At 39.7% G+C, this 26,920-nt stretch overlaps 1 pseudogene; it reads left to right on the top strand.

Annotated features, from left to right (window-relative positions):
* The first annotated feature begins 6,901 nt into the window (after positions 1–6,901).
* The window catches only part of LOC134216816 (uncharacterized), an 85,106-nt pseudogene continuing 65,087 nt past the window's right edge, over positions 6,902–26,920 (top strand).

Here is a 26,920-nt window from a genome sequence, read left to right as displayed (position 1 = left end):
TGCCAATGCAAAGAAATTCTCATGAGTGTGTATATTTCGTGATGTTCTGAAATCCTAATAAAATCTCACATATTTCCAGTAAATCCCTGAATTATTTACGATTTTTAATTTGTCTTCAACGTCCAAAAACTCATTTATTTAGATCCTAAGGATATCCTGAATACTGTAGAAGGCTTCAGGAATTTATCATAATCAATTTTAAGCTAATGTTCCGGGGCTATATACCAAATTAGTTACCTTTTTCTTGAAGACACTGAACGTTTTATTGCTACCAATAAGCATTTCGCCCTTTAAAGGAAGCATCACACTAGATAACGGACCAACGCTACCAGCATATAACGTCTTTGGCTCTGCCGAACAATGTTTCCTTACAAAATGTATAGCGACTGAGGTGGTAATCGCACTTATCGCACGAATGGTAATGCAGCACAATGCCTTTTGATTGCATGTAAACACTAATCACACGGCCATGAAGCCCGTCAACTACCTTCCTTACACGCTGAAACTCAAGTCACCCATGGGTCTTTTCTTTGCTATCCCTTTCTCTCTGCTGTAAACTCATAGTTTTTTAAGTTCAGGCATAGCATAGCTCGTTTAATAAGTTGTGCCATCAAGTTATACCACTGAACATAAAAATGGGTAAATTTCGCAGCAGCGAAAAGAGATAGCATATAAAAAGTACTTAATCATGGGATGAGTGCTCAATCAATCGGTTTCTCGAAGCAAAGCGTATACTTAAATTTCGATCACTACTGCAGAAGAAAAAAAAATACCACTAAAATTCACGGCACTACCAAAAATCTACAAAATTTTATTGTCAAAAAACCATCGACTCAACTGATGCACACATAACCATTATAACCACACATCCATTATGTAGGTACATGTTTTTCTCAGTGTACACTTCGTAAACAAAAAGCCCAACCGAAACAAATGCGTTGCTTTTTTCCCGCCGCGGAAAGCAACGATTTAAAACAAAACAAACCCCACGCACTGCCGAATTAATCATCATTCGCTTTGTATGATTCTATTTATCGCGAAGAGTAACAACGCGAATTACCTACGCAACGCTAATGAATTCCGATTGTTCACTGTATGAACAAAAACCATTCAACTGCCGCTTCCCCACGAACTACACGGTACAAATAAATTTCGATTATTTAAAACACACTACCAGAGTGTATGTCATTAAGAGTGGCGACATGTGCCGCATTTGACAGGTCTCCTGCTCGTTTGGAACACGATTTTGTATGGGAATGACAGATGAATTTTGATCCAATTCTGACAGTGTCGCCACTCTTAATTACATACACTCTGCACAATTGTTAGTAAACGGAAATAATGGAGAGCCTATAAATGAGCTAAAATTGTATTTTGTATTTTGAAATTACCAGTAGATAGTACATAGTATAAGTATTATAATAAACATTGTAATTAAACATCTTATTAATACTCCTCCGACCGAGATAGGTTTTACTTTCACGAACGACCATTATTCGAAATACATATCAGCCGTTAGTGATCCGATTTGAACAATTTTGGGACTCACAAATCTTCCCGTCCATCAAGATTTTTTTGATAAGAAAATTATTTTGAGCTTTTTAGTGGAATGTTTTCACCTGTCATAAGACGAGTTTATACAATCCCATTGAATTCCACCACTTAATTGTATCTTGACAGATACGTATTTCGACCTCAAAAGTAAGGCCGTCTTCAGTGTCTCGTACTTGACTCGACTCGTCGACAAAGTCGAGCCAAGTACGAGACACTGAAGACGGCCTTACTTTTGAGGTCGAAATACGTATCTGTCAAGATACAATTAAGTGGTGGAATTCAATGGGATTGTATAAACTCGTCTTATGACAGGTGAAGATTTTTTTGAGATGTCGAGACCTCCGATCGGACCAAAAATGACCTTTGATGTTCATGATAGTATTAGTAATATATTTCTCAATCCATAGATTTAGAAAGGTGTCGTCTTCTACAAACTTGTTCACGAGGTCAATACCATACTGTTGCAAATCATATTATTTCGGAACTCGTCCATTTGGCGGTGATAGTGTACAGTAGACGTTCGATAACTGCAAGTCATTTAACTGCAATGCTTTTTAACTGCAATTCGATAGTTGCAACAGTTTTGCAGTTATCGGACCACTAAACTTCAAACTGATGTCAGACTCAATGACAGCTGCATTGCGCTGCACATTTAGATGCACTTTTATTGCATCTGACGTCGATTGACAACCGTTTGACGTCTAGAATGCATTGCAGTTATCGAACGGCATTCGATAACTGAAAAGTAAACATTTTGCAGTTATCGAACGGCTACTGTATATAAAAAACTCGTTGAGTTAAATATTTCGGAATCCGTAATATTCAAAAAGTTGCCGTCATTTACAATTTTTATAGCAGCTCAAAACCATTTTATTAACCATATATTATTTTGAAACCTATCCGCTTGGTGGTGTTAGTATATATGGCAATACTCGTTTGGTTCGAATCCGTAATATTTAGAAAGTTGTCGTCTTCATCAAATTTGTTGATGAAGAACATATTATTCGAGACGAGCCAGTCTCGGGATGAAAGTCTTGGTAATAAAGAATTAAAAAACATGATATTTTTTAGTTCATTCGCTTGGTGGCGCAAGCTCCTCTGCAAGACCCTCCAGGAATTACTACGGAAGTTTCGCTAGCAATTTCTCCGGAAGTTCCTCTTGGAATTCTTTCGGACATTCCTCTGGGAATTCCTCCGCAAATTTTTCTAGTAGTTCGTCTGGAAATTCCTCCAGAAACTCTTTCAAAAGTTCCTTCGGGAATGCCTATGGAAGTTACTCCGGTAATTCCACCGGAAGTTTATCTGGAATTTTCTCAAGAATACTTCCGGGAATTCCTCTGGAAGTTTAAAAAAAAATTCTTCAAAAATTCCTCAAGAAATTCCTTCGGTAGATCCTTAGGAAGTTCTTCCAATAAAACTTCTGGAAGTTGCTCCGAAAATTTCTTGAAGTTCTTCAGGGAATTTCTATAATAATTCATTTGAAAGCTTCCGGAATTTACTCCAGGCATTCCTCTAGAAGATCCTCTGTGGATTTCTCCGGAAATTCCGCTCGGAATTCCAACGAAATTTCCTCTGGGAATGTCTCTAGAATTCTTCTGGAAGTTTTTTTTAGAAATTCCTGCGGAAGTTCCTCCAAGAATTCTTCGGGAAGTTCTAGACAATCCTCCGGAAGATTCTACGAAAATCTCTACGGAAGTTGCTCAGAGAATTGAGAATTTTTAAGTTCTTCAGGGAATCCCTACCGAAGTTCCTCCTCTTGGCATTTTCCGGAAGTTCCTCTAAGAATTCCATTGATAGTCCCTCTGGGAATTCCTCCGACAGTTCCTCTAGGAATTCCCTTAAAATTTCATCTGGGAATTCTTCTGGAAGTTCGTCTTAGAACTTCTTGGACGTTATTCTGGCAATTCTTCTGGAAGTTATTCTGGAAATTTCTCAAGTAGCACCTCCGGGACTTCCTTCGGAAGTTCCTCAAAGAATTCCTTCGGGAATTCATCCAGAAATTTCAGCAGCATTCCTCCGTTAAATGCTCCTCTGTGAACTTCTTCGAAAGTTCCTCAACAAATGACTCCAGAAGTTCTTTAGCAAATTTCATCGGGTGCTCTTCAGGAAATTCCTCCAGAAATTCATCCGGAAGTTCCTCCGGTAATTCCTCCGGACATACTTTAGGAAATTCATTCAAAAATTCCTTTGGAAGTTCTTAAGCAAATGCCTACAGAAGATTATCCAGAAGTTCCTCTGGGAAGCTCTACGAAAGTTCACTTAGGAATACCTCCAAAGGTTCTTACGTGAATTCATCCGTAAAATTCCCCTATAATTTCTCCAGAAGCTCTTCAGGATATTCCCATGGAAGCTGTTCCGGACTCCTCTTGGAATTCTTTTGTTCTTCTTGGAATTCCTTTGAAAGTTCCTTTGGGAATTCCTTCAGAAATTCCACCCTGAAAATTCGTACAAAATTTCCTCTGGGAATTCCTCCGAAATTTCTAAGGAAATTACAACGAAAATCCCTCCGAAAGATCCTTCGATATATTCTATTGAAGTTCTTCAGGAAATTCATACGGAAGTTTCTCTTGGAATTCTTTCAAAGGTTCATCTAAGAATTCCCCCAGAAGTTCATCTGAGAATCCCCATGGAAATTCCTCTAAAATTTCCTTCGGCAGTTCTTCGAGAAATTCATCCGAAGTTCCTCGGAAAATTCCTGTGGATATTGCTCCGAAATTCTCTCCGGAAGTATTTCTCTTGAAGTTCTTCTTACCAATTTAACCCCATGATTTAAGGATGTCACTGAATATTTTGAGGCGAAGCAATTCTAAAAATAACTGTAGTACATGTTACCGTTAACTCGATAATTATAGATAAATCAACGAATACACGATAACGATAACGTTGAATCAACGCTCACTTTATCGCCAACGAAGCATCATCGTACAACCGTTATCGTCGTCGTAGTGGACGTTAAATTAACGATGATAATTTATCTATTAACAACCCTGCATGAACACCTCACCAGGAAAAGAACATCTGAGGTCCACCGTCTGACCGAGATTAAAACATTGCAAGATCGCTTTGGTGAGCACAAAGAAAAGTTTAGGGTCTGTTGCTTTTCCTCTGACCAAGATGCAATTAGGGCGCTCGTATCAAATAAAGTTATCAAATTTTATCGTACTGTAAATAGAATAGTTAGAATATCAAATTTAGTTTTAAGTCATTTTTTCATTAAACAAATCCTTGCTCAGGCTACTATGTAGGATTAACTTCCCCGGTGCGAAAACTTTAATTATATAAAGAGATTTATAATTCTTAAGATCAAGGGCCATGTGGTCAACAACTTAGAATGTAAAATTATTGTTAAAAACAAATACTAGAAAATAAATACAAATTAATCGTTAAAAAATCGAAGTTTCGTGTGAAAAATCGAAAAAAAAATGCTCATGAAAATATCTAAAAAAAAAATGCCTGGAGAACATCCAGTGAAGTTCAGAACAAGTTTCTTACGAATTTGATTAGAATTTCCTTTCCTTGATTAGAATGTTGAACATTTTGAACTTTCTTTGAAAATGTTATAATTCACCTTGACAACTTGAGAAAAATCCCGTGGAGTTTTAGTAGAATCTCTTCTTCAGTCTCATTTTCAGTGAAAATTCAAGTAAGAAAGTGCTGCGTGCAGAGAAGTATTTTCGTGGAAATTCAGAAAAAAATCGCGTTAAAATGAAAAATAATTTTCCTTAGAAAGTCAAAGAAGTACTATTGTGGGTTTGCTTGTGTGAATATAAATGAATCCCAATAAAGCATTTCCTGATTAAAATAAAAAGATTACCCGTGAATATTATAAACCATATCCCGTGAAAATTTGTTTAGCATGCTCTAGTCTGATTATAAAGCTGCAGAAAAAGAAATAGGCATCATCCACAAAGTACGTCACGCTTCTAAGTGGGAGCGAGGGGGGTTAGTGTTCCGAGCAGCGTGGCGATCTATATAAAATTTTAAAGGTTTAATACAAAAAGTGTAACGGAGCAAAACCAATTATAAAAAAAAACCTTAGCATGTACAAAAGACTGCGCGAAAAAGTGTCTAATAAAAAAAATGTAAGTTCCTCCAGAGACTAGCCCACAGGCAAGCTTGCGGCCATTACCGCTCGCGGAGAATTGGATACACGGTTCGAGGCCACGGTTGCGCCCCACGCTTGGCAAGCCGTTCTGCACCTAGTCAGCCCACCTCGCTCGCTGCGTTCTACGCCTTCCTGTACCTGCCGGGTTGGTCGAAAACACCACCTTTGCAGGGTTGCTGTCTGGCATTCTTGCAACATGTCCTGCCCATCGTACCCTTCCCTGGGTTCGCCGTAGAGTTGATCATGCTCGTGGTTCATACTTTCCTGCACACCGCCAAAGAAGAAGACCACCTCTATCGTAACACTGTTTCTCAGACGAGCCCTGTCGCACTCGGTTCCGCTCACTAGCATATACTTAGTCTTCGATGCATTCACCTCGGTCCAACTTTTGCTGCTTCACATTTCAGGTGGTATTTTGCAAGGTGTTTTTGTACATATTTAGCAAGGTAGATTGAGTTTACCACCTTAATATTATTGTGAAACTAAACAGAACACTCTGGCGGTGGGGTGATTTGTTCGAAAAGCTCTTTCTTTCATCAATATCTCCTTGCACCTTATTCTGTGTGATCATTTTTACACCATCTGATAGGCTATTATTACCATATACCTTTTATTGCATTATGCACCTTTCGCACCTCGCACCACGCCACCACTTTGGACTATTATGCACCTTTGTCATTCCGTGCCCCCCCTTCATATGATCGCTGTGCACGCTAGTGTTCAGTTCCACCATTTTGAAGTGATGGAGACGCATGATTTTTTTAGCAAAATCGGAGAACTATTTTTATGGAATCGCTGATGTACAAAACTGTTGAAAGCGATAGGTTGTATATAAAACTTTCCCTTCCAGAGAGACAACATCCCAAGCTTTCTATGTGATGCTGTAGATAGCTCACGTACAACTGATTCCCATGAAATGTTTTCACTTCTTAGTTATAAATCAGGTAGCTAGTACAAATGAACGTAAACATAATTACTTTCCTGTGCGCATGCCTGAACTCAGCATTGAATTCATCCCCGAACTCACCCGAAACCACCTGTTGCTACTGTAAACACAGTCCGACCAACCACGTGTTGATCCATTCGGTAGTGCACTCATCGGTTCGCGGTAGCGTTCCACGTGACACAACCCATCCGAAGATGTCCGAGACTTTGAGCTACCGCCATGAACCATAATCTTCAAGATCCCTAAACTACACGCAACCGCTTCCAATAATTCTCAGTTGACTACCATTAGTCAATCCGGTCGGTTCGGTTCTCTTTCCGCGGGGACTTGGTCGCTCCAAGTGTGGATAACCTCTTCATCAGTTCAGCCACTCCACCAGCTAGGATGGGAATAATGTTGAATGGAAACTGTTGCATTTAATTGTGTCTAGTGTCCACCCCGAGTGGGCGTCTACGCTGTGGTAACAAACAAAGCCGGAAAATACTTTTCCAATATCTAAGAGGAGCCAGAAAAGACACAGCAGCGACAGATAATGTGAAGTGTGTGCCACTTGGTGGTTGCGGTGAGAAGCAGGAACAAAAGCAGGATGTAATATTGTTCCCGGAAGCGATCCAATTTATATGTCAACAACCCGTTCGGAGAAGTGATTCCGAGGGCAGTTAGTGGCCTGATTGCTATTTTCGATACTCTCTACTCTCGTATGGAACCGGAGATAAGGATTAGAAGAATGAAGAATGCTACCGACTGATATGTGATACGAAAACTTGTGTGTGCTTTCGGTGGGTGTCATGAGAAGATGTTGAAACTGTAGAGACGTTGTGTGTGGTTCACTGTGATGGCCAAGTTTGGGATTAAAATATATGTACAAATGAGACAGATTCTGATTTGATTTTCTTAGTAGTGACCAGGAAAGTTCGCATCAGTGACAATGTCAGAATCACAGCTTGATCAAGATTTTTTTTGTGGGAAGGTGTGTCCACTTGTTAGTCTGTGTATTTACAAAACTTTTTTTTTTAGGAATATGACGCAGCACTACATCAGAACTAGAAAGGGGCTGCCACAAATGGTAGACTCTGCTTTTCACGCTTTGTTATTAATGGCATAAATCTCAATTATAGTTCAACACACGTCAAAATTACATATGCACAGTAGTAACGCAGCAGAGTCAGTAACGCAGCAAAGGGGTATCCAGTTAGCCTTGCGAGAAACAGCGTTGGATTGCCAATCCGGAGATGGGGAGTTAGATTCTCGATCAAGGATGCTTTTGGGTGGGAAACATTCTCGATTCCCTGAGAATAGTGTATCCATTGTGGTGCTTACTACATCTGATACATACTCATGCAATGCTGGGAATAGATCAATAAATAACTGTTGAAATTTGGAAATGCGAATAGATTACTAAGTTCAAAAGGAGGCCAGTTAGAATGCGGAGCCATTGCAGAAGAACATAACAAAGATTAGGTAACACTATTATTTGCTTCATTTTTGTTTATAATTCGGCCTTATCACATTTCAATAACACAAAGTTTTTGAACGTTTACAATTATGCAACAGCTGCCAATGTTCCATAAACACATAATAACGATGCCACCGTAGTAGGATCATTTTTTCACAATATCTCATAAAAACACCTTTCTTGAATAGTTTATCAATGTGTATCGAAATTTTACATCTTTTCCAAAAAAAACCCAGATTAATCCACCTAGCGGTGATGATGCCTTTCTCGTGCGGTAAAAAATAGTATTTTGGCCATAACAACCAAGCCTATTGTCCGATCCGTCCAATTTTCAATAGGAAACAATGGGGCAGTATACTGCGTCGAATGCAGTCTGTTGTGAGAGAATCCGTTCAGGGTAAGTGCATTAAAAATGAGCTAGACTTTTTTACGCGCTTTTTTATGAGAAAAAGTATTTTGGCCATAACTACCAAACCCATTGTCCGATCCGTCCACTTTTCAATAGGAAACAATGGAGTAAGATACTGCGTCGAATGCAGCCTGTTGTGAGGGAATCCGTTTAGGGTAAGTGCATTAAAAGTGAGCTAGACTTTTTTACGCGCTTTTTTATGAGGAAAAGTATTTTGGCCATAACTTCCAAGCCCATAGTCCGATCCGGCCAATTTTCAATAGGAAACAATGGGGCAGTATACTGCGTCAAATGCAAGCTGTTGCGAGTAAATTGGTTGAGGGTAAGTGCAAAAAAAGTGAGCTAAACTTTTTGCTCTTTTGGTGCGCACATACACACACACATACACACACACACACACACACACGCACACACACACAGACATCACCTCAATTCGTCGAGCTGAGTCGATTGGTATATAACACTATGGGTCTCCGAGCCTTCTATAAAAAGTTTGTTTTTGCAGTGAACATATAGCCTTTACGTATACTTAGTATACGAGAAAGGCAAAAAATAACATTTCTGTTTTTGCAATTTTAATTCAATACCGATTTTTCTGGAATTGTTAATTTTTTTACTCAATATACAAATATCTCTTGATCGTTGCGGCAGAACTGGTCAATTTATCAATTACGAAAAATAGTCCCAATTCGCCGTTGAATGAAGCTTCTGACGAGCACACCGCACAATCATGAGTATTAAAAAGTGTTTCTCACATTTCTGTACACAATAACCGGTCAGCGATAACATCGCATGTGTAAACGATAAATTGCACCTCAATTAATGCTTTTTGGAGAGAAATCATTGTTCGGCAAATTGGTGAAACGATACGATTCTGTTTAAAAAATAAAATCGAAATCGCGAGCAAGGAGCTGGTCTCACTCGCAAAACAAATTAACGATGCATACATTAATTGTCGAAAATAAGAAGGAGCAAAACACTGATGGATGCAATCTTTCATTGTGGATTGGCGAAGTTAAACTGGAGCACGATGGGGAACGTGACCCACCAAATTGAATATTTCCCCTGAAATTTGAATTATTCACTCCAAAATCTGTCTGACAAAAATCTTTTTGCCTTTCTCGTATACTAAGTATACGGTAAAGGCTATATGATCGCTCCAAAAACAAACTTTTTATAGAAGGCCCGGAGACCCATAGTGTTATATACCGATCGACTCAGCTCGACGAATTGAGGTGATGTCTGTGTGTATGTGTGTGTGTGTGTGTGTGTGTGTGTGTGTGTGTGTGTGTGTGTGTGTGTGTGTGTGTGTGTGTGTGTGTGTGTGTGTGTGTGTCTGTGCGCACCCACCCAAAAAAAAGGCACTCATTTTTTAGGTATTTATCCTTAACCGATTTACTTTACTTACATAAAATTCATTCGACGGAGAATACTCTACCATTGTTTCCTATTGAAAATAGGTCAGATCGGACTATGGGCTCGGAAATTATGGCCAAAATACCACTTTTTTATAAAAAAGAAGTAAAAATGTCACTCATTTTCAGGCACTTATCCTTAACTGATTTACTCGCAACAAGTTGCATTCGACGCAGGATACTCTACCATTGTTTCCTATTGAAAATTGGTCAGACCGGACTATGGGCTCGGAAGTTATGGTTAAAATACTACAATTTTATAGAAAAAATGAGTAAAAAATGTCACTAATTTTTCAGGTATTTATCCTTAACCGATTTACTCGCAACAAGTTGCATTCGACGCAGGATAGTCTACCATTGTTTCCTATTGAAAATTGGTCTGATCGGACTATGGGCTCGGAAGTTATGGCCAAAATACCACTTTTTTTTATTAAAAAAATGAGTAAAAAAATGTCACTCATTTTTCAGGCACTTATCCTTAACCGATTTACTCGCAACATGTTGCACTCGACGCAGAATACTCTCCCATTGTTTCCTATTGAAAATTGGCCAGATCGGACTATGGGCTCAAAAGTAATGGCCAAAATACTATTTTTATAATGCACGAGAAAGGCACCATCACCGCTAGGTGGATTAATCAGGGTTTTTTCGGCCAATTTTGATAGATCCTGGGATTTCTGGAAAAAAAATCCAAGAGAATTTCTATTGGAATTTTCAACGACTTTGAACACCAAAATCGTCACATGATCTCTAAACATTTCTCGATAGTTAGCACGATGATCGAAACATCATGAGCGAAATTCCCTCAAAAGATGTTAATTATCGATAAAAGAAGGCCTCATGATAAATAATTTTGAATAAATGTACTATGTGAAAGAAATACACAATTGAAAATGTATTGAACATTTATGGATCGTTGTTCCGATCTATGAGCAAAAAAACCGTTTTGCCATTTTCGAAGGAATTTCGGGAGAAATTTCAGAAGAAATTCCCGAAGTATTTTTTTTAGAAAAGATTCTCAAAGGAATTATTAAGACAATTACTATGGAAATTGTAAAGCAATTCCTAAAGGTGAGCTCTGGGAATTATTACTTCCCTTAAAACATCCCGCAATTCAGCGGGTACTGGTGAAATAAAATATCCAGCATTAGGCGCGTAGTTCCACACTCGCAATCTCCAACTCCATTGTTTTGTTCACATCCACAACGAGTGGAGAGGAGCTCTAAATAAACTGCTGTCGTTGTTTTATTCACACAGGTTGAACTTCGTTTTGCGCCAGCCTAATCCATAAAACTCGTAGGTTCGCACTGTACGGTTTTACCGTTAAGCACCGGATTCACCAATACAGCAATGCTTCAAATGTCAAAACCATAACTTTCCCGTCAACATTTTAAGTCGCTTAATCAATTCCTTAAGGTCAACTTTCCGAAACTTTCAGACGGGAAAAGTCAATTCCATACATCCAAAAATCTTGTGCTTGATTGGAACTATCGATTTGACAGCAAACGCGCTGCTCGAGTGTTGATATTCTGGAAAACTATTGAGAATTCGTTCGAAAGTTCTCCCATTGATTGTTTGGAGAGTGGGTAGTAGTTCTTTCCATAGGTAATCCAGGCATTATATTGTTTATTGTTTATTATATCAAAACTTCTAGAAAATCATTCGAATATTTTTCCAGAAATTTATTCGTGAATTCTTTCAAGATTTTCCTCTGGAGTTCTGTCTGAAATTTCTTCGGAATTTCTTCCAGGATTCCTCCTTAAGCCTAGTACGCTGCTGATACGGAATGGGTTTACGGAAAATTTGATCAAATTGCCAAAGTAAATTTGACAGCTGAATAATGGTACGGAATATTTTTCCGTAAAGAAAAGTGACAGCTCCATTTACTTTACACAGCAGGCGATATTAGCATTCCGTATCCTATCTATTTGCACAGTGCTTTTCAGCAGCGTACTAGCCTTAAGAATTAGCCTCCCAAAATCCAAAACCAAATTTACTCGCGTTTTCAAGGACAAGCCATTCATTACGAAAGCAACGCACAACTGTCATTTTTATTATTCCTGCTTTGCTGCGTCGCATCGCAGCATGCGTGAAATAATAAAAATGACTTGCTTCCGTTTTGAAAGGCGTGTCCTTGAATACTCGGGTACATATAGTTTTGGAATCCAAGAGGCTTGTCCTTAAATTTTTCTAAGCATTGTTCGAAAAACTTCTTTGAGCATTCTTTCAGGCAGTTCTTAATAAATTCTTCCAAACAAATCTTCAAGAACTTTTACAGGTATTCCTTATGAAAACATTTCTGCCATCGCTTAAGGAACTCTTCCCGGAATTCATTCGGAAATTCCCCCAGCAAACCTTCAGGAATTTCTGTGGAAGATCCTCCAGAAATTCGTCCGGTAATATCTCCAACAATTTCGAGAATTCATCTGAAATTTTCTCCAGAAATTACTCCAAGATTTCTCCCGGAAATTCCTCTAAACTTCATCCGGGCATTTCCACAATAATGCTTTAAAACTAATTTCTGGAGGTATTTTGAATGAATTTCCGGTGAAACTCATGGAGAAATTTCCGGAGGAACTGTTGATGGAACTTCTGGAAGAACTCGTGGAGGAATTATTAATAGCAAACAATGGGACCGAATACCCAGTCGAATTGTTGTGAGGGAATCAGACAATGTTAAGTTCCTAAAAGTGTGTCTACTTACAAAATTTGAGCACATTCACACATACACACACACGTTTTTGTCTAAAGAAAATGTATTTCGACCATATCTTCTGAGCCCATAGTCCGATTTGGCCAATTTTCAATAGAAAACAATGGGACAGGACAATCGAATGCAACTCGGTGAAGCAGCGGTTCTCAACCTGGGGAACATGTATCCCTTGGGGTTACTCCGCTGGCCCCAGGGGGTACCTCTGACAAAAATGTGTAATGGCGGATGTATTTAAAAAACTTAAAGATCAATTTTTGATAATTGTGTAATTTTGGATTCTCAAAGTTTGTATTGTACATAATATGCATGGCGACCAGTTAGCCCAAGTCCTGGTGTTAGGTGGGACGCTAAACAGACCTGACACGATGGCCCTCCGACGAGACAGGAGGTTTGCGCAGGCCCAATAAGCCGCCTTTAAAGGAACTTTTGGTTACTTGGATCGTTGCAGTATGTCTGCGCTCAAAACTATCGACGGTGTACAACACGCGACGGAGTCGTCCGCTGCGGCTAAACATTGTGCGGCTACAAGACGGTAGACTAGCGCAAGACTAAGCGCAGCAGCTGGAAGAAGCACTACCAAGGGAAAAGCATCTAGGCGTAGCGTCTCTTGAAGATGGCTGGAGAGTTTTTCGATCCGCCATTCGAAGCACCGCAGCCGCTGCACTAGGCATGGTGCCTTCGGATCAGAGAAACGACTGGTATGACGGCGAATGTGAGCAGTTAGTTGAGGAGAAGAATGCAGCATGGACGAGATTCCTGCAACACCGCACGAGGGCGAACGAGGCACGACACAAACGGGCGCGGAACAGGCAAAAATCGATTTTTCGGAGGAAAAACGCCAGCAGGAAGATCGAGACCGTGAAGAGACGGAGCAACTGTACCGCGCTAATAACGCACGAAAGTTCTAGGAGAAGTTAAACCATTCACGTAAGGGCCACAGCCTGATATATGACCTAGTAATCAACACGTCTAAGACGAAGTACATGATAGGAAGAGGCTTAAGAAAGGACAACGTAAGCCATCCACCACCAGTTTGTATTGGTGATGACGAAATCATGGTGGTTGAAGAATTTGTGTATTTGGGCTCACTGGTGACCTCCGATAACGATACCAGCAGAGAAATTCGGTGATGCACCATGGCAGGAAAACTTTAGTACTTTGGACTCTATTAGAGTTCGCCACCGTACCAAACTGACTATCTACAAAACGCTCTCTACGGACAGGAGACCAGGACGATGGATGCTCGTACCATCTATGGTGGGGTGCAGATGGCGTGAAGGAGGCGAATGAACCACGAGTTGCATCAGCTGTTGGAAGAACCAACCATCGGTCACACCACGAGAATCGGAAGACTGCGGTGGGCCGGGTACATAGCCAGAATGTAGGGCAGTAATCCGGTGAAAATGGTTCTCGACAACGATACGACGGGAACAAGAAGGCGAAGTGCACAGCGGGCAAGGTGGTCCGATCAGATGGAGGACGATTTGCGGACCCTCCGCAGACTGCGGTCTGGTAATAAATAAATAAATAAAATGGCGATCAGTATATGAAAAGCCTATTGAATCCTACCCACAACAACTAGCATACTGTATGAAAGGACAAATGATCAAAAGGGCAAAACGTCGATTGACTATAATCTAGAACCTGGTTCGGAAGCCTCCATATTAGTGGTAAGAAGGCTTTCTTCGAAACAACTCATAATCTTGCTTTCATCCTGCTCAGAAGTGGTCTTTAGAGAGGCTCTAGAAGTCTTTTTAAAGAGGCTCCGAAACGTCCTTTCAAGAGTCTCTGAAGTCTTCATTGAAGAGGCGCGGAAGTCTTTTTTCAAGAGGCTCGGAAGCATCCTCTCAACATGCCCAGAAGTGATCTTTCAAAAGACTTGAAAGCCTACCTCAAAGATGCTTGGAAGTCTCCTTTCAAAAGGCTCTGAAGTCTCCGTTGAACAGGCTCGGAAGCCTTCTTTCAAGAGGCTCGGCAGGCTTCTTTCAAGAGGCTCGACAGCCTCCTTTCAAGAGGCTCGGAAGCCTCCGTTCAAAAGGCTCGGAAGCTACTTTCAAGAGACTCGGAAGCCTCCTTTTAAAAGGCTCAGAAGCTTTTTTTTAAGAGGCTCGTTAGCCTCCCTTCAAGAGGCTCAATTCAGAGGCTTGAAAGTTTCCTTTCAAGAGCTCTGAGGTATGCATTGAAAAGGCTTGGAAGCCTTCTTTCAAGAGGCTCGGAAGCCTCCTTTCAAGAGGCTCGGCAGCCTCCTTCCAAGAGGCTCGATAGCCTCCTTTCAAGAGGCTCGGAAGCATCCTTTCAAGAGGCTCGGAGGCCTCATTTCAAAAGGCTCAAAAGCCTCCGTTCAAGAGGCTCGGAAGCTACTTTCAAGAGACTCGGAAGCCTCCTTTCAAAAGGCTCGGAAGCTTATTTTTTTAAGAGGCTCGTTAGCCTCCCTTCAAGAGGCTCAATTCAGAGGCTTGAAAGTTTCCTTTCAAGAGCTCTGAAGTATGCATTGAAGAGGCTCGGAAGCCTCCTGTCAAGAGGATATGAAGCCTTTTTTCCAAGACGCACCGAAGCCTCATTTTAAAAGGCTCCGAAGCCTCCTTTCAAAAAGCTCCGAAGCATCCTTTCAAAAGGCTCCGAAACCTCGATTCAGAAAGCTTGGAAGCCTGCTTTCAAATCGGCTCGGAAGCCTGCTTTTAAGAGGCTTGGATGTCTCATTTCAAAAGGCTTGGAAGCCTCCGTTCAAGAGGCTCCGAAGCCTCAAAAAGTCCTCAAGGTCTTATAGCTTGATGTATAAAATTAACTTGCATTCAGAAAAATTTCAAACAACTTTTTGGATTGCCTATATCCTGATAGTGTTCAGATCAATTTTTCATATATCTCATTAGTTATGCTTATTTTCATTTACAGCTAAAAATAGGGGGTACCTCAATGAATGTAAAAGTTCAAATAAGTACCCTTTAAAAAACTTTTGGAACCGCTACGGTAAAGGATAAGTTCCCAAAAAATGAGATAAACTTTTTTACGCGTTTTTGGCTTGAAACACTATATTTTTGCCATAGCTTCCAATCCCATCGCCCGATCCAGCCAATTTTCAATACAAAACAATGGAAAAGAATTCCCAGTTGAATGCAACTAGTTGTGTGCAAATCGGTTAAGGATAAGTGCCCAAAAAGTGAGCTAGACTTTTCGCGCACATACACAACACACACACAAATTCACATCCAAACATCACACGGTGGCTAAAATCGTGTTTTTACTGCGTTTATTTGATAGCACCCTTGATATATGGTTTAGCGTACTGGCGTCTTCGAGGCATTTTACCAGTAAGTCGATGCGCTCCAAAAGGGAAGGTACTCAGTCTTATGATCAATCCCCCTAAAAGTGAGATGAAAAATTTATTTATTCCATTTTACAACATGCAGGGTATATATATCTACGCGAGAGTTGTAGCAAAAGGTCTCATGAAAAACTTTGTCGAACGCACCTAGTTCGTAATTTCATTTCTTTTGGAGATTTATTGCTTTCTATGGCAACAAGCTTTGGACATGTTCGATGTATAAGCATACAAGCATATGGAGACGCATGGTGCATTGGTTCATCAACTCCTTGTGATGGGAGATTGATTCCTGCTTTGCATAATTGGAAATAGTTTTCAATAAAACATTCAACGCATTTGCTTACAACTCTACAGTTCGTGTACTTTGTCATGCGTATGAGATTGACTGCCACAATTTGCCCGTTGTCAAGTTGCAGTTAAATCAAATACGACTAAAAATCCAATAAAATTGTTATAACTTTTATATTTTTCAAGTTTTTAAGTCGCAATAGCCATCAAGCATTTATCAAAAACTTTCTAGAACATGCAAAAAATATAGAAATAAAAATGAAATAGATATGACGAAAAAAAACATTGTTAAGTTGTCAGTATAACACGTAAAAAATCTCGGAAAGTAACAGAATTACGAACTTGGTGTCTTTGACAAAGTTTTTCAGGAGAACTTTTGCTACAACTTTTATAAAAAAGCAAACCTTATATGTTGTGAAGTGGGAAAAATAAATTTCACGCTTCTCGAAGATTAATACCAAACATTGATTACTCATCTTCAATGTCCCACGAGTCCAAGACAGGAAAAAAGCGCACCAAATGCTTGTTTTGACAGCAGAAATGAGTAATAAAAATGTACGATACAGCAAATCTTCTTTATTCATGGCTCTACATTCCAACTGGAACTTGGACGGCTTTTCAACTTGGTGTTCTATTAGTATTTCTACTGTTTTGATTTATTTATACCACTTTGTCTTCAGCTATGACTGTACAGATTGGGTTATTATTTGAAAGCTTTTCTGTGCCCGCCAATTGCATGAATATGTGTCTTGTGCAGTAAGAACAATGGATACACTATGTCCATATCCGATAATGTTTCCCGCCTTAAAACATCCTGGACCGGACAGAGAATTGAACTCGCCATCCCCAGAAGAAGAAGAGAAGAAGAAGATCCCCAAAATGACCAATCCAGTGCCTTTTCTCGCAAGGCTAACTGAAGCTGATCTACCAAGTACCGATTACTTATTTATACTTCGTCTGCAAACGAATTTTGCAACATACAATCACGTGTCACATTTATGCCCATAAGTACATAAGCCGATATAATGACAGTAAAAACAGTAAAAAAGTCATATTTCCTTACCCCAAATTCTGCTCGGGTAGAGTAGAAAAGAAAAAATATTATTGCAACTAGTTATTCATTTCAATATTATATACAGGCATCGCGATTGTCATTTGAATTCTAATTCTTCATGACGCATAGCAAAGCACGATAAATACGACTAGAGCTTTGAAATAGACAAGAATTTATTGAAATTGTTTTATTCTACTTCATAAGCCCTAATTTGGTCTTTAACAGCATTTCATAAACTAACCTCGAAGAAAATCATAACATTCATCTGTCCTGTTTGATGGCCTAGATTTTATAGCTTTTATTTCACCAAATGGTAGGGATAGATGCACCGTAATACCCTTTATCGAGAATCGTTATTTTAGAATACTTACATACTAGTTGTAAACAAACATTTTATTGGGAAAATAAACAGAAATGTTTCTATTTAGTTGACATAACATTCCAAAATGGGTTAAAGATACCATACCCAAGTAACATTTTTGGTTTTTTTATAAAACCGTTATAAACCCGAATGTTACTGGGGATACCACATATCCAGCCAAAGAAGTCCAACGTAACACAGTCAAGCGGACGCATGGTGCTTTATTCCCTTAGAATAGCAGTTAACAATCATTATTCTGCTTTGTTGAAGCCAAAAGTTATAAAACATTTGATGTGTTTTTAAATTTTTAGATGGCAAGAGGTTGCATTTCTTTCAAATTCTCAGATGAGTCAAATTACTCATGAGAATCGTAACAGTTGGTAATCAATAACAATAATCTCCTTTCTCTCTAAAACTGCATATTGGCTCCGTCTCCCCATATACAGTTTAAAGCAGTGCGATTATCGTACTGGAACACCTACACGAAGCGAACACATTTGATAGCCCATTGAATTCATTGACGATGTTCTTTTAGGAACACGCTGTTACTGACATGGGGGACAATAAATTCCCACCCCGTAGCGGATATCGACACGATCCAAAATAGATTCGGACCGGAGCGGAGCAAGAAATCGTAAAAAGAGCTTACTAAGCTCACAATAAATAAGGATCACCATCAAAGGCGACGGTAGTAAAGGTCCATAAACGGAAAAACAAATATCCTAGAATCGTTGGAGGCTACGAAAATCCACGTACCGCGGAGATTACCATGAGAGAAATCAGTTGAGTGAATCGTGGACTGCGAAACCCCCGGCAGCGGGTTGCCTCGAGGCAATAAAAACAAACCGTTTTCCACCCATCAAAGATATTGATAAGAAGAAAAACAATGAGCCTGTGCGAGATGGCGGCGAAAAATGGAAATAAAATGAATTGATGTGTTTGGAAACAAAGTTTAGCGATCGCCCGGAGGCGATTGTTTTCCGGAATGGAAAGAACTGGAAATAAATAAACCTTCTGTTTGAGTGAAGTTTCCTTTGCGTTATGTTTGCTTAAGTCTCTTTGTGCTCTAGCGAGCAGCATCCCGAAAAAGAAGGCAGAAGTGAAACAGTGTTTGGTTGTCTGACGAAGAAAGTATAAGTCGCCGTTGTGTTGGCGTGCTTCGGGCAATATTTTTCATTTACATTCCAGTGTATGGCTAATAAATATCAGACCTGAGAGTGTGTTGAACTACTAAGAGAAGAAAGACGGTCGTAGACGGAAGCCCAAATGTCTGACATCTGTCTCAGAGGCTGCTAGAGTTTCTTCAGTGGTTCGTGTTGACAACCCGTCGAGGAGCTTACGATCAAAAGAAAAGTGGACAATAGAACCCTGTCAAGCATGGTAGATTTACGAGCCTTGCTGATGTTGACGCTTTTCATAGCGATAGGTAAGTACTATGTATGTAGCAGATTAGTTTTTTACTGGAATATGTACGCATCAAATAAATTGCTAAACTGTTAGGAATTCAATGACATGCAAAGGAAGAAACTACGTGGGTTAGACAAAGAGGTCGGGATAGGTAATACTGGAATGGTCATATCTATACGTATTCCTTATGGATTCTTTATCTATAGTCAGCATTGGACTGCGTATTAGTTCTAGTGATAAAAGTAAACATCACATAAAATGAAAAGCAGAAGCAAAATGCATAATTAACATATCCGAGGAAAACTCGGAACATCGCCGGTGCCCGAGGATCAAAATAAGATTTTGGATGGAGACAGAATATTAGAATAGTTTCTGCGTCCGATGCGTCCTGGTTTTATCAAAATCGAATTATTCTAACCAAAGTTATGCAAATTACGATAAAATTTTGCCTATCTCTACTTTTTGGTCCAACCCCTGTAAATCGAAAACCAAAATAACCCCGCTAACAGCGATGTTGTCGTTCTTCGTTAACTGATATTATGATTTTTGCATTTAAAATAAAATATCAAGTAGAATATAAGAAAAATATAACCGTTATTTATAATTGCGGCCTTCCTAATCCATGCGGTAGGATGCGCTACTACACAGCAAGACCATACTGAAGGTGGCTGGGTTCAATTCCCGGTCCGGTCTAGGAAACTTTTGGGTTCGAAATTTTCTCGACTTCCCTGGGCATTAAAGTATTGTTGTGTTAGCCTCTTGATATCTTCTTCTTCTTATTGGCATTACATTCCCACACTGGGACAGAGCCGCCTCACAGCTTAGTGTTCATTAAGCACTTCCACAGTTATTAACTGCGAGGTTTCTAAGCCAGGTTACCATTTTTGCATTCGTATATCATGAGGCTAGCACGATGATACTTTTATGCCCAGGGAAGTCGAGACAATTTCCAATCCGAAAATTGCCTAGACCGGCACCGGGAATCGAACCCAGCCACCCTCAGCATGGTCTTGCTTTGTAGCCGCGCGTCTTACCGCACGGCTAAGGAGAGCCCCAGCCTCTTGATATACGAATGCAAAAATGGTAGTGCTGTGAAAGTGCTGAATGAACACTCAGCTGCGAAGCGACAATGTCCCAGTGGGATTTGATTTTGAACTCAATCTCATGTTCATACACTAAAATAAAAGAACTTTTAGTAAATCCTGTAAAAACAGTAAATTTAAAAAAAAATACTATGTTTATTTAGTTTTCGCACTCTTATTTCAATTATTGATAAATCAATAAAATTCACACTCATGGTAAAGCGGTAAAATGCGACATGGTGCCCATAGCTTTTCCCAAATGCTGCCCCAGGGGTGCAACTCAAATATCTTTATTCTCCGTTCCTCCGATGCCGCGAGACAACAAAGAAAGGAATCTCAATCACGGATCGTTGGTTGCATTCATTGTATTCAATGACAGGACAGGAAAGATGAATGGGTCAGATAAGAATGACATACAATTTATCAGCATGTTAAGCTCATTTAAATACAAATGAGATTGTTGGCAATGATAATTGATGCCATTTCCGAAAGAGAGTGCTAATTTGTACTAAAGCTGTGATGGGGAGGAAACTGTTATGATTTTTGGTTGTAATAAAATGCGTTCTACAGAGAAATCGATCTCTAAAACTCTGTAGATATTCAAATGGAAGTTGTAATAATGCCTAGTCTTAAGTCTACTTTCAAGTAGGACACAAGTGACACGACTCTAACCTATTTAGTGAACAACATCCACTGATTGATATATGTACATGAACCTGAAATGAGCCATTTTACTTTACACTCCATTCTATTCAATGCCCTTAGGACAAAATTGTAGCCAAATCAGTAGAACTGGAAATGGGCTAACCGTTTTGACTCAAATCCCGAAAAGAACTCATATTCCGAACACTGGTATTTTAGCGCCCCAAAACTAAAACTTTCATCGGTTTTTCGCACTGAGGATCAAGATTACAAACGATTTTGAGTTCCTGTGGAGAAAATTAAACAGATAAAGCCATAATAATAATAATGGCCATTTAAAAGCTGGTGTTCGGAATTTGAGTCAAAATTGTACATATCGTTTCCATTTCTATTCTATACCATAAAAAACTTAACTATTCTACTAGTAACTGCTCAGTGTTATCTGTTTAGATGTAAACTAAATAAATGAACTGCTAGAATTGGAAATTCCATTAATTGCTTTCTTCTAATCTCACTAGTAGCTCGTTAACCAAGACGAACCTCTGTCTCTCAAACCTAACCCAAAAGTTTCATTAAACTCCGCAGGAACTCGTGGCAAGTGCAGAGGTGCACTACCCGCCAAAAGTATGTAAGCACAAAAATAAGTATTGCAACACCCCAACCCTATATTCGTGATAATGTATCATCGGATCTTCTCCATTTTTAATTATGGAACCTTCAAAAAATGTGTTTATGACGTTATGTGCATTAGGACGAAGGACAATTTAGCTCCCTGAGGTGCATTGGCTACATCCGGATGATCCGGATTCAGGAACACGTGCGTACTTCGTAAATCCATTCATTCCAGCGATAAGCCAAATTTTCTTTCGTAATAGCAATATAACAGGAAAATCAATGCTGAGTGACTCTGGCTTGATCCCTGGAAATGGTTATTTTTTTGCAATTCGTCCCAGAAAGCTGCAACTTGACAGCGGCCGTTTGTTGTAGCAATGTCAGAGAAAAATCAATGCAAGAACCACTTATTCACCCCCGCTGGCCACTTACTGGTCCTCCGGGAGCTCCAGAACATATATATTGCAGTGGGCGAGTGATTGCATCAGGATAACCTCCCCCTTCCCTGCATTGACTTGACGTGGCAGCCGCCAGTGTGACCTAACACATAAGATCACCAGCACCAGTACATTGAAAATGAGAGTTAATCTCAAGCAAAAATCTATTGGTTTTAAAACCACTTAAATAAAGACTAAAAAAATTGTTGGATGTCTGTGCAAGAACAGCTGGTCTGGTCATAATGGAGTAGCACATACGGACAGTCAATCAAGCTCAAGCGAGCACTTCTTTTTCGGTTGTGATGTTGAACCGGCACTTGAATCGGAGCCCGAAGCGAAGAGCTGAGCCCGTCGCTAAGTCGCTGGTGGATGAGACAAAGTTTTTTTTAGTACTCGCATTTTAAAGGACACACCACTCAATACGGAAGCAACGCATAACTATCATTTTTATTATTTCACGCATGCTGCGACACTCAACAGTTTAGTTAGTTCCCAAAACTCTCGGCTTAGAATCCCTCAATCCGGAAGTACTAATCAGGATCACTTGGACGCTTACTCCCAATCAAATCAAGCGCACTCGCGCACTCATGCATATAGACTAGACATGTACTAGACATAAGACATGTACTATGCTACTGTCTATATTTATTCGGACTTAAAACGAACGGATTGAAAAACTTACAGCAAAGCTCAGCCCTATTTGGTTGCAACAAGTCAATTATGACTAATTTTGGTTTCTTATAAGTGATAGGATCAGTTAGCTTCAGTGATGGTTAAATCCAGTGCTCATTTTCAATGTCACACGATGTTTACATATCTACCCCTTTCAATATCTATAAAAACGCAAAGAATGAATAGCATGCTACAAAAATCTCAAAAAATATTTGTTCCGTGACAGGGCATGAAAGTGTGCAATATCTGCTTTATTTCAATGTGAAAAAATCATCGAAGGTGATTTTCCGATCGGAAACATCACCTTCCATAGCGCCCACCTTAGCCAAAGAGTCCGCTTTCTCATTTTCCGGGATCGAACAATGAGAAGGGACCCAAGCCATGGTGATTGGGAATGGCCGTTTTGAGAGATCGATAGAAACAGATTGATTATGTTCATTGGAAATCGAAACTTAGAACGGTAAATGATCACTACCTTGGGGATCTTGGACCACCATCCAAGTCCAGTCCAACGATAATGAGCTCGAACAAATGGAAAAATCTAGATGGCTATCTCTTGCTGGAGGGGCCACTCGTGTAACTTCTCCTGTTTTCAAAATCGACATATTGAAGTCGTCACAGAGGTCGTAGGGGAAACTGGGGTAATATGCACCCCCACCCCGGGGCAAAACGACCCTTTGGAATTTTTGAGTACATTTTCAGCAGTTTTTCCAGAGTATTTACTACAGCGTATGTAGTTCGGATCTTGAACTACCAATCCAGCAGTAAACATTATTGAAAATATTCCTGGAACAACGCTAAAAATGCCAAAAGGTCGTTTTGCCCCGGGGGTGCATATTACCCCAGGTATATCATTGTTGAACGATTGTCGTCGTACAGTTCCCCCAGCCTGTTCCGTGGGAGTTAAAATCTCCCAAGAGCAACCGTGGCTTGAGCATAACCCAGCAGATGTGTGAGAGATCTCTACGACATATCGCAGTGTCTGGAGAAAGATATATCGAAGCGATACTGTGGTCTTTTGCTCAATAGTCACTTGACATGCGACAGCTTCGGTGCCTGACATCAGCTTTATAGAAGGAGTGCTGTTTTTGATCCCTTAAAGCACCCCTTCATATCGATATGCCCGATCGCGGCGGATTATGTCGAAATCAGGAAAGTAAAGGTTCACATATAGTGTTAGCCATGTTTCACATTAAACAAAAGCATCGCATTGCAATTTGTTAACTAAAAATTTGAAAATATCTAATTTTGGAAGAATACTTCGACAGTTCCACTGTAGAATCGAAATCATATTTGCCTTATAGTCAGCCATCGAAGGATGCAAATTACTCGAGAAGGGGAATTTTTGAAGCCAGCTGCTTTCGGAAAGGAGTCAGAATATGAAGAACAGTTTTACCCATGTTCTTTACGGGGTCGGAAGCAAAAATTGGGGCATCTGGGATTTTAGATGTTCTTGGAAGCGGTGGAAGCTCTCGACCACCCCGATGTGAAACCACGAAAGTTGAACGTTTTTGAGTATTTCCACCCGCTTTGAATTTGACCATGTTAGATTGGGGCTCACTTTGAGGCTGTTTTCTAGGCTTTTTCGAGGGTCGCTGGATTTGTTTTATTCTCTTCCTCGTTGAGCCATTGAAAATAAAGGGAACCCCATTTCCAACCTCGGAGTCAGAGCTACCTTGATCGTCCAAAGGAAGAGACGAGTAGATGGTGTCAGAAGCTACTGGAGAAGCAGTCTTCCTCAACATTTCGGCGTAACTTTGCCGCGAACGCTGCTGAAGAGACCACTTCTGGTGGATTCGCTGCTGTATGTACGTTGGGCAAGCTTCAAGAGCATGTGGAGGGCTTTCGTTACAATAGACACATTTCGGTGCCGTCTTGCACGCGCCCACCACATGCTTTTCTCCGCATGATGCACAGCGAGGTTTATTGCAACAGGACTGAGCGATGTGGCTCAGCTGCTTCCAATTAACACAATTCAGTACCTAAGGTACCAAAACCTAACAGGTAGACGAAGTTTGCGAATCACTACGTAGTTGGGCAGTGCGGACCCGGAAAATGTGACGCAGAAAGAGTCAGACGGGGAATAAATCCGCTTTTCTCCCTCCTGCGACACCGAATACATTTGTTTGCAATCCAATATCGCAAGAGGAGACAAAGAAACGTTCTTGAAACGACCGAAACCTTGTTTCAAATCGTCGCATGTCATACTTCGTCACCACCCCCGCGATTTCAAACACTGCTTTCATTCAAGAGTGAAAAGCTCACAGGTGACAATCTTGTTGGCCTGTTTGCGATCACTGACCGTGACGCGAAGCTAACTGGGCCCAACCATGTCAATGGTCGTGACAGACGAAAATCGCTTTTCCAGATCTTTACTGATATTCAAGCGTTTGCCTTTGGGTCGAAAGAAAACAACGTACGGCCTACTAGAGTCGGGAGGGTAGTCCTTGTGGCGGGAGTTCGCAGGGGAAATAACTGCGTTGCTAGTATCCATTCTGTTTTTACTCGCTACACCAGAATGCAACGAAACATCTAACAAGGGATTCGAAGTTCCTCCGCCATCTTCGTCTTTGTGCATTGCGGACACGAAATGCGCTGCTGCAGCGAGACACAATCAATACATTAGACACCACAGGGACAAAAAACACAAAATAATAAATGGGAACACAGGAAAAGACGAGTAAAAAAGAATGAAAAGAAAAACACTCAAACGCAATGGGGCAGTGCATAGTTTCATTAGGGTTAAAGCAGGTATTCTCGTCTTTTCGTCATAGTCTCGAAGGAGACACTTTTTTGACAAACTTATTCGTATCAAAACTTAAGCTCAGGAGATACGATTTATAAATAAATAAATAAATAAATAAATACGTTCTGCTATAGTGGAGCTCTAGCGAATGGATGTTGCTTGCGATGGTTTAGCCCCTATGACGATGGACGGAAATACCTGCCGTGTCCCTATTTGACTTTTGAGCGGTGCCGAAATTCATTTTGAATGAACTCGATGTATGAAAGAGTGTTCATTTTTAGTAAAAAGCGCACCGCTCAAACGTCATTGTGTTCATTCGATGCACCTCCCCATATGGTGGACAGGGGGAAACAACTAGGGGAAGCTTAAGTGTCGCCGGCTATCGGTTCTGACAGCATACACTGGACGGATCGTCGCTCGCCGGTGGCGAAGAATAAATCACCATCTTTTGAACTCACTGCAAGCTGCCAAAAAAGCACTCAAAACAAATATAATTTAAAAAAAAATAAGCTCGTATCTATAATTAGTGATTAGTAATCTTATTCTCTTGGTTGATCCTTATTTTTTGACAGGGTGTGTCTACTCGAAATCCGGGAAAAAATTACCTAGATTTTCCAGATTTTTCCAGGTTTTAAAATCATATGCAAAAATCCGTCTCGGCAAGTCAGAATTTGGAAATATATGCGGGTATATGAATCTTACTTCCATCTTCATAATACTTGTTTGAATACAGTAAACTTTTGAGAATTCTAAGGCTCTGTCTCATTTGGAGAATTAAACTTAAAAGTGACAGTTCGAAAATTAGCAAATAACCCAGTGATAAGAATGGCTGGTGCTACCCAGCAATTCCAGTAAGACATCGATGCAAAATGATTCGATATCTGTCAAAAGTAATCTTGCTCTGCGAGCAGGGTTATTTGATAATTATTGAAATGTCACTTTTAAGTTTAATTTCAGTTTAATTCTCCAAATGAGCGATTCCAAGCAACAGCATCAAAATTTAAGAAAATTTTTAATTCATGATTTTCTATTGAGTTGAAACTTTGCACAGTTTTTCAATTTCATCTAAATCGTCATTTTTCGATATCAAATCTTCATATTGAGTCACGACTAACTTTTCAAAAGGGTGTATGTGAAAATTGTTCAAAAATATTTAAAAAGCTGCACAGCAAAAACGGAATGTTCGATTGTTATGATTTTTTCAGCAAAGTTAGACAACTAAATGGTGATTCTTAAGAAAATGTGCACAGTAAAAAAAAAAAAATTTTTGCCTTTAAAAATATCATTTTTGTCACAAAAACTCAAATATCTCAAAACCCTATCTTTTTTCGAACGTAATTTTTTTAGGGAAAACGGTCCATTATATTAGCTATCTACCATAAAAATTTGGTGATGGTAAACTAATAAACAAAAAAGTTATGACATTTCAAACATTTCACAATTTTCACATATAGTAAACAAAAAAAAATTTCCGTGTATTTTTTTTTTTTTTCAAGAATCGCAGTTTGATGCTGATTTTATTGTTAAGGGCCTTGCGTGAGTTAAACAAGTTGTTTGTATGATATTCCATATTTATGTATTCATCGATATTATGTATATTATATGTATAAATATTATATGTATAAATAAATAAAAATGAATTAATATTATCCTAAGTATTAAATTAAATGTGGCAGTTACAAAATGTTGTTATAGAAAC

Source organism: Armigeres subalbatus, chromosome 2 (assembly GCF_024139115.2).
Source record: "Armigeres subalbatus isolate Guangzhou_Male chromosome 2, GZ_Asu_2, whole genome shotgun sequence".
Lineage (NCBI taxonomy): Eukaryota > Metazoa > Arthropoda > Insecta > Diptera > Culicidae > Armigeres > Armigeres subalbatus.
This window is presented reverse-complemented; position numbering and strand designations above follow the sequence as displayed.